Genomic DNA, 11,734 nt, shown 5'->3' with positions numbered 1-11,734 from the left:
CACCTGGACTAATGCAGGCGCCCCCAATGGCTACTCCAACAGCCACCCAGGCCCCCACAGTCCACCAGGTCACCATCTGGAGAGAGCTCCAAAACACTAGTGTGGTCATGCCACTCCCTGGTCTAGAACCCTCCAATGACCTGGGATGACATCACATGTCTTCAGTGTGGCCCAATGTGACCCACCTGGTGCAGCCTCAACCACTCCCTCCATCCTCATTTGCCATGTTGCCCTTGCCTCTGATGTACAATTGGGTTCCCTTATTTTTTTTAATAAGAATGACTACCTCTATTAAAGATGAAAACAAACATGGAAAAAATGAGGGTTTTTTTTTTGCCAAAGATTCTATGTCTATGAGTCCAAACACACTTTGATAAATTGTAAAGATTCCATCACAATTTCCATCACTTATTTTTTTTGTTTTGTTTTGTTTTTTTGCTTTTTTTTGTTTTTCTTTGAGAGGGCATCTCTCATATTTATCGATCATACGGTTGTTAACAACAATAAAATTCTGTATAGGGGACTCAATGCACAATCATTAATCAACCCCAAGCCTAATTCTCAATAGTCTCCGATCTTCTGAAGCATAACGAACAAGTTCTTACATAGTGAATAAGTTCTTACATGGTGAACAGTACAAGGGCAGTCATCACAGAAACTTTCGGTTTTGATCACGCATCATGAACTATAAACAATCAGGTCAATTATGATTATTCGTTTGATTTTTTTTTTTTTTAATTTAATTATTATTTTTTATTGAAGGGTAGTTGACACACAGTATTACATTACATGAGTTTCAAGTGTTATTCGTTTGATTTTTATACTTGATTTATATGTGAATCCCACATTTCTCCCTTATTATTATTATTATTATTTTTTAATAAAATGCTGAAGTGGTAGGTAGATGCAAGATAAAGGTAGAAAACAGTTTAGTGCTATAAGAGGGCAAATGTAGATGATCAGGTGTGTGCCTGTAGACTATGTGTTAATCCAAGCTAGACAAGGGCAACAGAACATCCACGGATGCAAAAGATTTCTCTCAAAACAGCGGGGGGTGAGGTTCTAAGCTTCACCTCTGTTGATCCCCAATTTCTCACCTGATGGCCCCCCTGCGACTGTGCCTGTCTTAGGTTGTTCCTCCCTTGAGGAATCTTACCCGTCTCTGGCTAACCAGTCATCTTCCGGGGCCATCAGGGAAATGTAAAGTTGGTAAGTGAGAGAGAAGCAATATTGTTTGAAAAGGTTAGCTTTTTACTTCTTTGCAGATTTATGCCCTGTGGCTTCTATGCCCAGCATTTGTCTTGAGGTATCTTTACCACTTGGAAGAATTATGATACTCAGTAATTTTCTATATGAGGCACGAATTCTACTAAAGGGTTGTAATTAGGAAGGAAGAAGAAAAGCTATAGAAGTAGCAGACAGAAGAAAACATGGGAAGATTGATGATTTCTTTGCCATATCTTCTTGTAGAGTAACATAAGCATGTATAGGTTTTAACAAACTACTGATTAAATTGCTTACACACATTAACATAATAGGAATACAGCTACATAACAAAAGCAGACCTACAATTACCAGCCATATCCAGTGAAACCAAGAAAACCAGTTAGGCACCCTAGGCATTTGTGAAAACTTATCAATGATATGATGGATATTGTCTAACTGAATTTGAATAGTTTGAAAAAAATCAGACAAATTAAAACAACACATTCCTGGGAACTGTTCACATCCCATATGTTCTTTTAACAGTAGATAGTCTATAGTAGCAAGATTTTGGAGCACTGCAACTTGCACTTCTCCTAATTCTTGGTTGAGTTCCAACAGTATAGATCCAGTCAAATTTGTTATTTTACTGTATGCACAGGCCAGCTTAGATATCTCCTTCTTCATTCCAATGGCAAGTCCAGGAACCAGTGGGATGAATGCAGCTACAACTGCAACAGCACCAGATCTTTGTTGAAGTTTTTTCATGATCATCTTCTGGAATGACTCTTCCAGAGGATGTTGATATTGGAAGTTCTTCTTCATATAGTATCTTAATTCGTTTTCTGGGTAGCCGGGTTCCCTTATTTTTATCTGGGCTCTCATAGGGTTTTGTATGTCTGTGTGCATTCCCAGGGTCACAGCCTGGGTCAGGCAGTGGCCACACTCTGAGGCCACTCAGCTCCTGCCTTCCTCCTCCAGCCACATAGGGCTCCTTCCAGCCCAGGTGCTCTGCCTGGGGGCACCCCCTGCTCTGCGGAGCTATTCCTCCTCCTCTTTGGTTATCTTTCTCCTTCCTAGTCTCCCATCTGTTCGTACACCCTGTGCTCCTCAGCCAGGAGCCTTTGCTCAGGCCGTTGCTGCTGCCCCGAATTCCCTTCCCTTGCTCCCTGTATCTAGTGAATTCCCCCTTAGTCTGTGTATCTCAGGCTAAGACACAGGAAGGTTGAAAGTAAATGGATGGAAAAATATTTATTCTTAAGCAACTCTTCTCTGATGCCTGTACATATGTCCCCCATACTGTATTGATAGGTCCCTAAACCTGCCTCCAGGGTGAGGCTCCATTTGTATGAACAGACGGGAGACTAGGAAGGAGAAAGATAACCAAAGAGGGAGAGGAACAGCTCCATGGGCAGAAGGAATAGAGCATGAGGGGCCCCCAGGCAGAAAACCTGGGCTGGAAGGAGCCCTCTGCGGCCGGAGGAGGAAGGCAGGGGCTCTGTGACCTCAGAGTGTGGCCACTGCCTGGCCCAGGCTGGGCAGGGCCTTCCAGGCCAAGGCCCCTCAGGCTGTAATGCTGGGACCCTGGGAATGCATAGAGGCATCTGAAACCATGTGAGAGCCCAGATAAGAATAGGGAACTCAGTTTTAGATAAGAGGCAAGGGCAACATGGTGCACCATTGTAATCACAATTTTACTAAAGTGACTGTGATTAATGTCTGACTTCTGCATCTTTCCCCCATGCAACCTGAGGCCGGGGCAGGGCCTCTGGGGTCTTCTCACAATGTCATCCCCCCAGAGCCTCATACTCCCTGGCACAGAGTAAGTACTGAATAATGCTGTGGTTGACTCAAGTTCCCTGGCCACGTAAGCAGTGGGCGGCATCCAAGGGTAGCTCACTGAGTTGCCCTGCACCCTAACAGGCTGTCTCCTCTCCAGCCTCATGGTGTTATATGACCAGCCTGGCCTCCATGCCTTGACAAAAGTGACTCCCTCCACCTGCAGTGTCCACCCTCTTCCTTCTACCTGTCTGAGCCTCCTACCTGGTCTGGCTTGAAACACATTTTCCTACCATTCCGCTCACTAAAATACCCACTTAGTTCATGATGCCGTAAGGGATTGCTGTCTCTGCATGTCAAAGCCTCAAATAATGGGATCATTCATGCCCCTTCCCCCAGCGGCTACCTGTAGCCATCCCAGTGCCCCAGCCCCGGCTCTGCTCCTTCCTGGAGCAGTCTTTCCTTAGGCAGATCCATCCACCTAGAATGACCTTCCAGCTCCTGGGCAGGGGGGTCCAGCAAAAAGAAAATGCCGAGATGTCATCATATGGCCAGGTTTTCGCCATCAAAGCTGCAGGCCCACGGCCACAGCACAGGCTTCCCCCAGTTCCATAGACTGGCTCCTCCTTCCTCTCTAATCCCCATCGCCACCGCCTGCGCCAACAGCCTCCTCACCATCCTGCCTGGTGCCAGGAGCTGCCTCCAACCCACAGTGACTCTCCATGAACTGCTGCTTCCAGTGAGCCCCTCCCCAGCTCAAGAATCCAAGGTGGCTCCCTACTGCCCACATCTAAACCCTCCTACCTAGCTTTTAGGGTCATCTAAAATCCAGTTCCTGCCCTCTGCTCTAATAAGACTGGCCTCCTTAGTGCCCCAGCAACAGACATTATTCACATTTTCCTCATCCCTCTGACTTGCCAAGTCTTGTTCCTGGCCCCAGAACCCATCTCAAGCTCTCTCAGGCCCAGCATAACCACTGCAGCCCACACTGGGTTTTTCTACCTCCAAGAGCCCAGAAGTCCCGGATAGTCCCGAAAAATTAAAGCATATTCCTCAATTGCTCACATAGGTTGAATAACAATAATTATAGTATACAACCCGGACATTGCCATCCTAAACCTCCTAATGTACATCATAATAACACTATCTATATTCACAGTACTATTATACAACTCATTAACAACAACTCTATCCCTGTCCCACCTATCAAACAAAATACCACTAATTACGGTTCTCACACTTCTAATTCTACTATCACTCGGAGGTCTTCCTCGACTAACCGGATTCATGCCCAAATGAATGATTACCCAAGTGGGAACTTAAGCATCTGCCAGCCTGCACACTCCCCCAGTAGGTTCATTACCAGGGCTCATTCTTTTATTTTTTTCCAACTGGACCATCCCCCTAATGGCAAAGGCAGTGATTTATTCCTCCCCCGTCTCCCCAAGGCAGTTTGCACAGTACTACTCAGAGTAGGTCCACAGAACTAGCATCAGATTTACAGTAAGGAGCCCCAGGCCAATCCTGCCTCAGTCGGCTGGGCCTCAGTTGCCTCCTCTGGATGGACAGTGGATAGGCCAAGCAGACCTGTGCTGTCCAATCCAGTAGTCACTGGCCCCATGTGGCCCTGGAGCCCTTGAAATGCAACCTGGACAAGTTGGGGTGCACTGTAAAGTATAAAATGCACACTGAATTTTGAAGGCTTAGTGCAAAAAATGTGAAATATTTCACTAAATATTTTCTGTATTTTTTACATGCTGCAATAATGCTACTTTAGATACATTGGGTTAAATAAAATATGTTATTAAAACTAATTCCATCTGTTGCTTTTTACTTTTTTTTTAATGTGGCTGCTAGAAAGTTTTAAATTGTCTGTGTGGCTCAAGGTTGCAGCTCTCACTGTATCCCCATTGGACAGCACTAGGATACAACATCAGCGCTGGAAGGGGCCCTGGAGGTTGTTGAGTCTATTGCGTTTTTCACATAAGAAAGCACCCAGAGAGGGACAGAGCTTTGCCCAAGGTCACACAGGTGTGAGGACTTGAACTCTGGGGATGCCCATGGTGGTCCTCAGCAGCAGAGGATGCTTGGGGTACAGTTCTGTGGAGGTTCCCATAATCCCCTGCTTAGAGCTGTCTTCGCCCACTTGCTATGCCAACCACAAACCCAGACATCCTCAAGGCAGATGTTAGTGGATAATCAATAGCCCAATAGGGCAGGCTGCAAAGACCCAAACCTAATTATTTTGTTCAGAAACTTGTCTGTAACTAAAAAGCATCTGAGAAATCATTGTCACCATCTCTATGGCGGGAGAGAAATCCAGTCATTATCTCCAATTGGATTTCTATTGACTCTTGTCTTGTTGTAGAAGATGCTGTCTCCTTACAAAACAAGTGTTTGGATGCCTTAGGGAGAGGCGTGCATTCACGCACATGTGCGCGCGCACACACACACACACACACACACACATAGGAGAGCTTTCCCCTTTCTAGCAGCCTTTGAGAAGGTTCTGGTCCATCCTTTTCACACAGGTAGGCTGAGTGTCTATCACCAGGATGATTTCTGGGTCTTATTTTTGAAGTGCAGATTTTGCACCCCTAATTCCTCTGCAGAGAGCAGAAAATGAACTCCTTTAAAATGGTAGGATGGAGAGAGTGTCATCTGCAACCCCAGACATTTGCCACCGCCCCTCCCCCCACCCCCACCCCACCATGTGGGAGGAGAGCCGCAAGGACGAGAAATCAGTTGGAAATCAGTTGAGACATTTGTATATCAAGTCACTTGCGTGACTTCAGAACTGCAATAGGAAAAGTCTGGAAACCTCCTGAGTGTCTGCACACTGGGGTCTGTGAAAGTAAGTGGTGGTCACCCTTGCAATGAAAAGCAAGTACCTGCTTTAGAAAATTAAATGGTATAATGTTTCCCACAGAGAAATATCCAAGAAATATTATTCTTTAGTGAAATCAAAGCTCATAGGACAGCAGGTCTCTTTTGATCCAATTTAGGAAAACAAGCAAATTTATTTAAAAAGCTACACATACATGTGTTGATGTGAAATGCAGACAAATCACTTCTGGTTGTATGTTGGTTAACCCACAAGGGTGTTGACAGTAATCAGTTCCAGGGTGTGAAAACAATAGGGGAGAAGGGAGCATAGGAGACTGAAGATTATTTTCCACCAGTAATTGTATGCCTTTCCATATTTTTTGAAGTGTTATTTACCACACGGTTCTATTGCTGCTTTCTCATATTTTTATTCTGAAATGTACATACAGAAGAGGGTGCAAAACATACTTTTAAGGTGTAAAGAATAATTGTACAGTAACCTCCAGCACTAGCCCTGTACTGGCCCTGACCCAGGTCAAGATCAAAAATCCCGCCAGAAGCCCCTGAGCCCCAGGGTGCCCCTCCCCAGTCACGATACCCTCCCTTCTCCTGGCTTCTCTGATTATCTTTTCCTCGTTCTTCTTTATAATTTTACCACTATGGTACTCTCCTAAAAGTACAGTTGAGGTCTGCCTATTTCTTTTTGTAAGTGGACTCATTCTGTGGGCGTTCTTTCTCTATCTGGTTCCTTTTATACAATATTGGTGGGATTCATTCATATTATGTACAATTGATGGTCATTCATGTTCACTGCTGCCTAGTATTCCCTTCTGTGACTGTATCACAATTTCTATGTTCATTCTATGGATGGAGAGTGGGCTATGTCCCATTTGGGGCTATTATTAGCAATTCTGCCATGAAGATGGGCATCCCAACCCCTCCAGGGTCCGCATATAGGTGGGGAACTGCCAGGTCATGGGGTACACACAACTTCACCCTTCCCAGGCAATGCCAAAATGCTTTCCAATATAGTTGTGTGAGTATCTATTGCTTATTCTGGAGGTTTTTCAAAGGCCTTCATGCACATAAAAAGGAAGGAAGGGAAGGGAGACGAGAGTGTGGCCTTTCGATGGACATGTGTGTTGTTGGTCCATGATAACTAACGCCACCGGGAACAGTCCCTGCCTCACACCTTCTCATACCTGTGCAGTTACCACCTTCAGGAAACCCTTAGGAGCAGCACAGTGGGACCAAGAACAGCAAGTTTTCCCTTGTTGGTAAATCCCATTTCAACATTCCATAGGGGTTTCCTACAGAGGGCAGTGGTTGGGAGGGTTTCGATGGATTCACCTCTTCCATTCATCGGCTGTAAGACCGTGGCCACTACCCCTTGTCCCCTGAGTCTGGGTGCTTCTTCCCCTAAACAAGAGGTGATAACTCCCACTGTCCTGCCTCAACCGGTACAGTGCCCAGGAGAAGGTACTAGAATCCTCACAGCAATAGGGCTGGTTCCCACCTTGAGTGTCCTGACCACCTGTCCGGGGTCATAAGGCTTGGTCAGCATGGCCTCGAAGGTTCTGGAAGGACCCTAGGTGAACAGAAACGGTAGATGTATAATCACCCCGTTCTCCTCCAGTCTGCACCCCATCCACTCCTGCCTCTAACCCCACACTCTGCTGTTGTCTCACAGACTCAGAACTTGGCCTGGAACACCCCTTTCTCCTTAGAAAATAAATTTTGTTTCTTTTAAAAATCCAAAATATTGTTGTTTTCCTCAGAGAGAAACATGTTTTTATTTTCTGCCCTCCATTGAACTTTGCTCCAATTCAGAAGCAGCCAGTGTCGTCTAGAAGTCTGTCTAGGAGAGACAAAAGGAAGAAACCTTTGAAGAAACGAGAGAAAGCAGGACGAGACCATTGGGCGTGGCGCTACTCAGAGTAGTGGAATCAGCCTGGACGGCGGCGAGAAGACGCCCCTTGCCCAGGCTTCAGGCAGGTTCCTCGGAGCCCTCTTCGCAATGATGCATTGCTTTTGGACCTGTCTAGTAAAGCTGTGGCAAGAATCTAAGTCAGGTTAACAAAAACTTCCCCCATCCTTGTTATCTGATCAAATTCCTCACCCTTCTTTCTTGAAAACTGATCAGCCTGATCCGCTTCCAGCAGAAATCCTGTCAAGTAGGTTTATCAAGAATCCCTCCACCCATATCTCGTCTAAGTGACTTTCCGTTCACGGACCACTCACTCTGCTCCTTGGCTATAAATCCTCGGCTCTCTGTGCAGTATTTGGGATGGAGGTGGATCTCTCTCTCCTATTGCAATAGTCTCGAATAAGTCTTTCTTACTGTTTTGCCAATTGCCAGAATATTCTTTTCTTTAACCTCAGTCAATGCCCTGTGCTGCAAAACAAATGTCTGCTGAACTACAGTGTGCCTGGCAGTGACACTCGACCGCAGGCTCCTAGTTCCATTAGAGAGAACTGCACGCCGCATCCACTGCTCTGCAAAGCCGCTGGGGTCATCTGCGGGTTTTTCTTGTGGGGTGGGGAGAACATCCACACTAACCCTCCACCTGGGACCCCAGGCAGCCCCCGTCCACATGACCACCAAGCCGGGGCAGAGATAGTGGGGGGCCAACCAACCAGGCCTCTGACCCCTACCCCAGGGCCTGATCCTACTGGTGTCTGGGCAGCAGGTGGGGAGAGAGCAGGTCAGTCCCTCTGAGTCTCCCTCAGCAAATACTAGCCTAGGGGCTCCTGCGTGCTGGCCTCAGTGACGACACTGTGTGGCAGAGTCCACGAGGCAAGCCTGGGCCCTGCGTGTCGGAGGCTGACTCTGCAGCAGGGCCCAGATCACAGGCAAAGGCCAAAGGCATGTGCGATTACAGCCAGCAGGACTGCTTTCCTTGATTTCTGAAAGAAGACAGTGAGGACACAGCGATAACAGACTGATGCCTTGTCCACCTAAGGACGCAGGTGCTCGGCCCCATCACAGCAGCACCTGCAGCCAAGCCCTGTGGCCGCAGAAGACAGAGCAGTACCTGTGCCGGGTACTCAAGTCACAACAAAGCTCCAAAGACAAACTGTCTGATGCATCCCTTCTGGCTCTGCCACTCACTCTGCCCTGACCTCAGATGTGTAAGTCACTTCACCTCCTGGCCCCTCAGTTTCCTCATCAGTGAAATGGGGAGAATAACAGCACCTTCCCCAGATGACAGAGTGCCTGGCACAGAGCGAGGGCTCTCCTGACTGAAGTCTCCTCTCCCCTCTGGTAGGCCTTCCTGCGTCCTGTCGTCTGGGCCCATAATTAAGGCCCATCTTGTGTTCATGCATTCATTTTTACTGGGTACCCGCTGCGTGCCCGGGGTCATGCTGGGCTCTGAGGACGCAACGGGGGCAAGCCAGTCGTCCTCTGCTGCTGTCCTCGTGGGGACGGCAGTTCAGTGGGGGCTGGGCACCAGTCAGTATACCATTGGAACTGGGAGAAATCCCACATCCAAGTCCACAGAGCTCCACGGTGGTCTGGGCACATGTGAGATGCCTCTGAGCAAAGGATGGGATGCTGTGATGTGGGGGCATGACGAGGCAGGGTGGGCCAGTCAGAGCCAGGGAAGGAGAATCAGCTGCCACGACAAAGCCTAGGCTTGAGGAGGACGGGGATGGACTCATGGAGGGTGTGAAAGGGTGACTGTCCGGCCTCGGCCTTAGTGAAACGGTGCAGCACCAAGGGAAGCCGGGCCACAGTGGCCTGAGGCACAGGGACACCCTGCAGCAAGGGGGCCCACCGCCCACCCACGCAGAAGGGCAGAGCTGTCTGCCTTGCACAGCACCCTGCCCCAGCCACCAGCACCCTGGGGACCCGTCCGGGTGGCCACCCCCTCAGCAGGACCGCCTGCATCTGGAGGATGGTGTCTGCTCCCCTCTGAAGCTGGGGAGTTCCAGGAGGAACTGACACCTGAAAAGGCCCTGTGGGTGTGGGCTTCACAGCAACCTGCCCTTTCACTGGTTGTTTGAAGACTTCTCAGGGGCAAACGTGGCCCCTGATGAAAACCATTTGTGATGAGATTCATAGGCAAAGATGCACTTCCTCCAAATGTGTCACCAGCAGTTCCAGCTTCTGGGGCGCATCCTTGGGCCGTGGCAGCTGGATGAGAAGGTGAGTTGGGCTGTAAAAGGCGTGCCCACCCACCAGCGTCCTTCCCCCCACCCCACCCGCAGCTCACATCACCCCAGGGGGGAGCGCTGGGAAGGCAGCCCTGGAATGCTTGTGACACCCAACTCCACATGTCCCCAGAAGTATGGGGCTCCCCAGCTGTGGTGAGACCAAGAGGCTACTGATCCTACCCACCCAGTAGCAGCTGGTCCACCCTCCTGTCTCTACTGCAGGCCCACTGTGCACCGGGGCAATGCGGATCTCAGTGGGAGATGTGGCCTCCGCTCCCTGGGAGCCTCTGATCTCCGGCCGGAACCCATGATGTTGAAGCAAGAGAGCAAAGTTCCAACAGCACCGCCCAATGGGGGCGACCTTACCAAGGCCTGGGGTCCTGATGGAAGCTGTTCCCCAGTCCAGAATCTCTGTGCTGTGCATCAGTCTGACTCCCAGGGAGAAAGGTAACGAGCGTCCTAAAGAAGTAAACACAAGAACCCTCAGGCTAGCTGTGAAAATGTTGGCTGGAGCCCTGAGTGGGCTCAGGCGGGGCAGTGGCTCTAAAGGAGACTGTCTGGTTTTGCCATGCCTGCAGCTGCTCAAGACAAGGGACAGTCAATAACACACCCTCTCTCCATCTGCTTCCCAGACAGTGTATAAATGGTTTTTGGGAAAGACTCAGGTTGCCTTGGGAATCAGGGCCTGCTGTCATTGGTCACTGGTTGGGGAAGGAAGGCACCTGTGCTGCCGGTGGGGGGACAAAGGGGCAGGAGGCTCACTCCGCATGCCACCCACTAGGAGCTGCTGCATCTCAGGAGAAGCCCAGGAAAGGCACAGGGTGGGGGGCAGGAGCCAGGCCCAGCTGGGCTCCCGGCACCTCATCTAATACCATTTCCCCAACAAACATCACCTTCTGAGATCGCACAGTCCAGCTGGGCAGAAACAGGCTCCCAGTCATCACAGGGCAGCTGTGCGGAGGCCACGGTGGGGCAGGGGGCTCAGAGGACAGCACTGTCCCTGCAGGCTGCTAGCTGAGCCGAACTTCCGTGAGGAGACAGGGTGAGGGCAGGGCCTGGAGGCCAGGTGGGGTCCAGAGTCAGAGAAGAGCAGATGCCTCAGAAGTGAAGCCCTGGGTCTAAAAGGAGGATTTTCTCCCTTTCCTCATTTTAATGTTTATTGCTTTATTTCAAATGCAGGCAGGATGTGCTTCATCCAGGAAGGGGTACATCCTAAATGCAACTTACCGTATGAGGTGTGAATCAGTCTCCACATGGCCCAGCACCCAGACACTCCGCAGTCTCCTTGGCTGTATGGAACACCCCACCTGCAAAAGCCTTAGGGGATCCTTGGCCAGCGGTTCTCATCCCCAGCGCACCCTCTTTTTTGTTTGTTGTTTTTTAAGTTACGGACTTCTTTCTTCCAACAGAGTGTTACAGGAAAGCAGAATATATAAAGCAAAGCAAAGTTACTCAGGCCAAAACAGAGGTAAGTTATTGGGATCTTCACTGGGTTCCAGGAAGCACCATGTGAAAACCCCTGGGCTACTTCAGCCTCCTTGTTGTGCACTGGGGAGACTGAGGCATGTAGCAGGGGTCCTGACCAGAAGCTCTGGGAGAGAATGGACGTGGTTGGCTTTGTGCCACACTGAATCCCCAGTGCCCCCCTGGGTCCTGGGACATAGTAGGGGCTCAATAAATCTTGGCTGGGTAATAACATACGGGCGATGCTGACCACCACCTTTGCGTGGGTATCTCTGTTTTTCTACAGTTGCTTTTTAAAGAGACT

Source organism: Manis pentadactyla, chromosome 8, assembly GCF_030020395.1.
Source record: "Manis pentadactyla isolate mManPen7 chromosome 8, mManPen7.hap1, whole genome shotgun sequence".
In the NCBI taxonomy this organism is placed as follows: domain Eukaryota; kingdom Metazoa; phylum Chordata; class Mammalia; order Pholidota; family Manidae; genus Manis; species Manis pentadactyla.
This window is presented reverse-complemented; position numbering follows the sequence as displayed.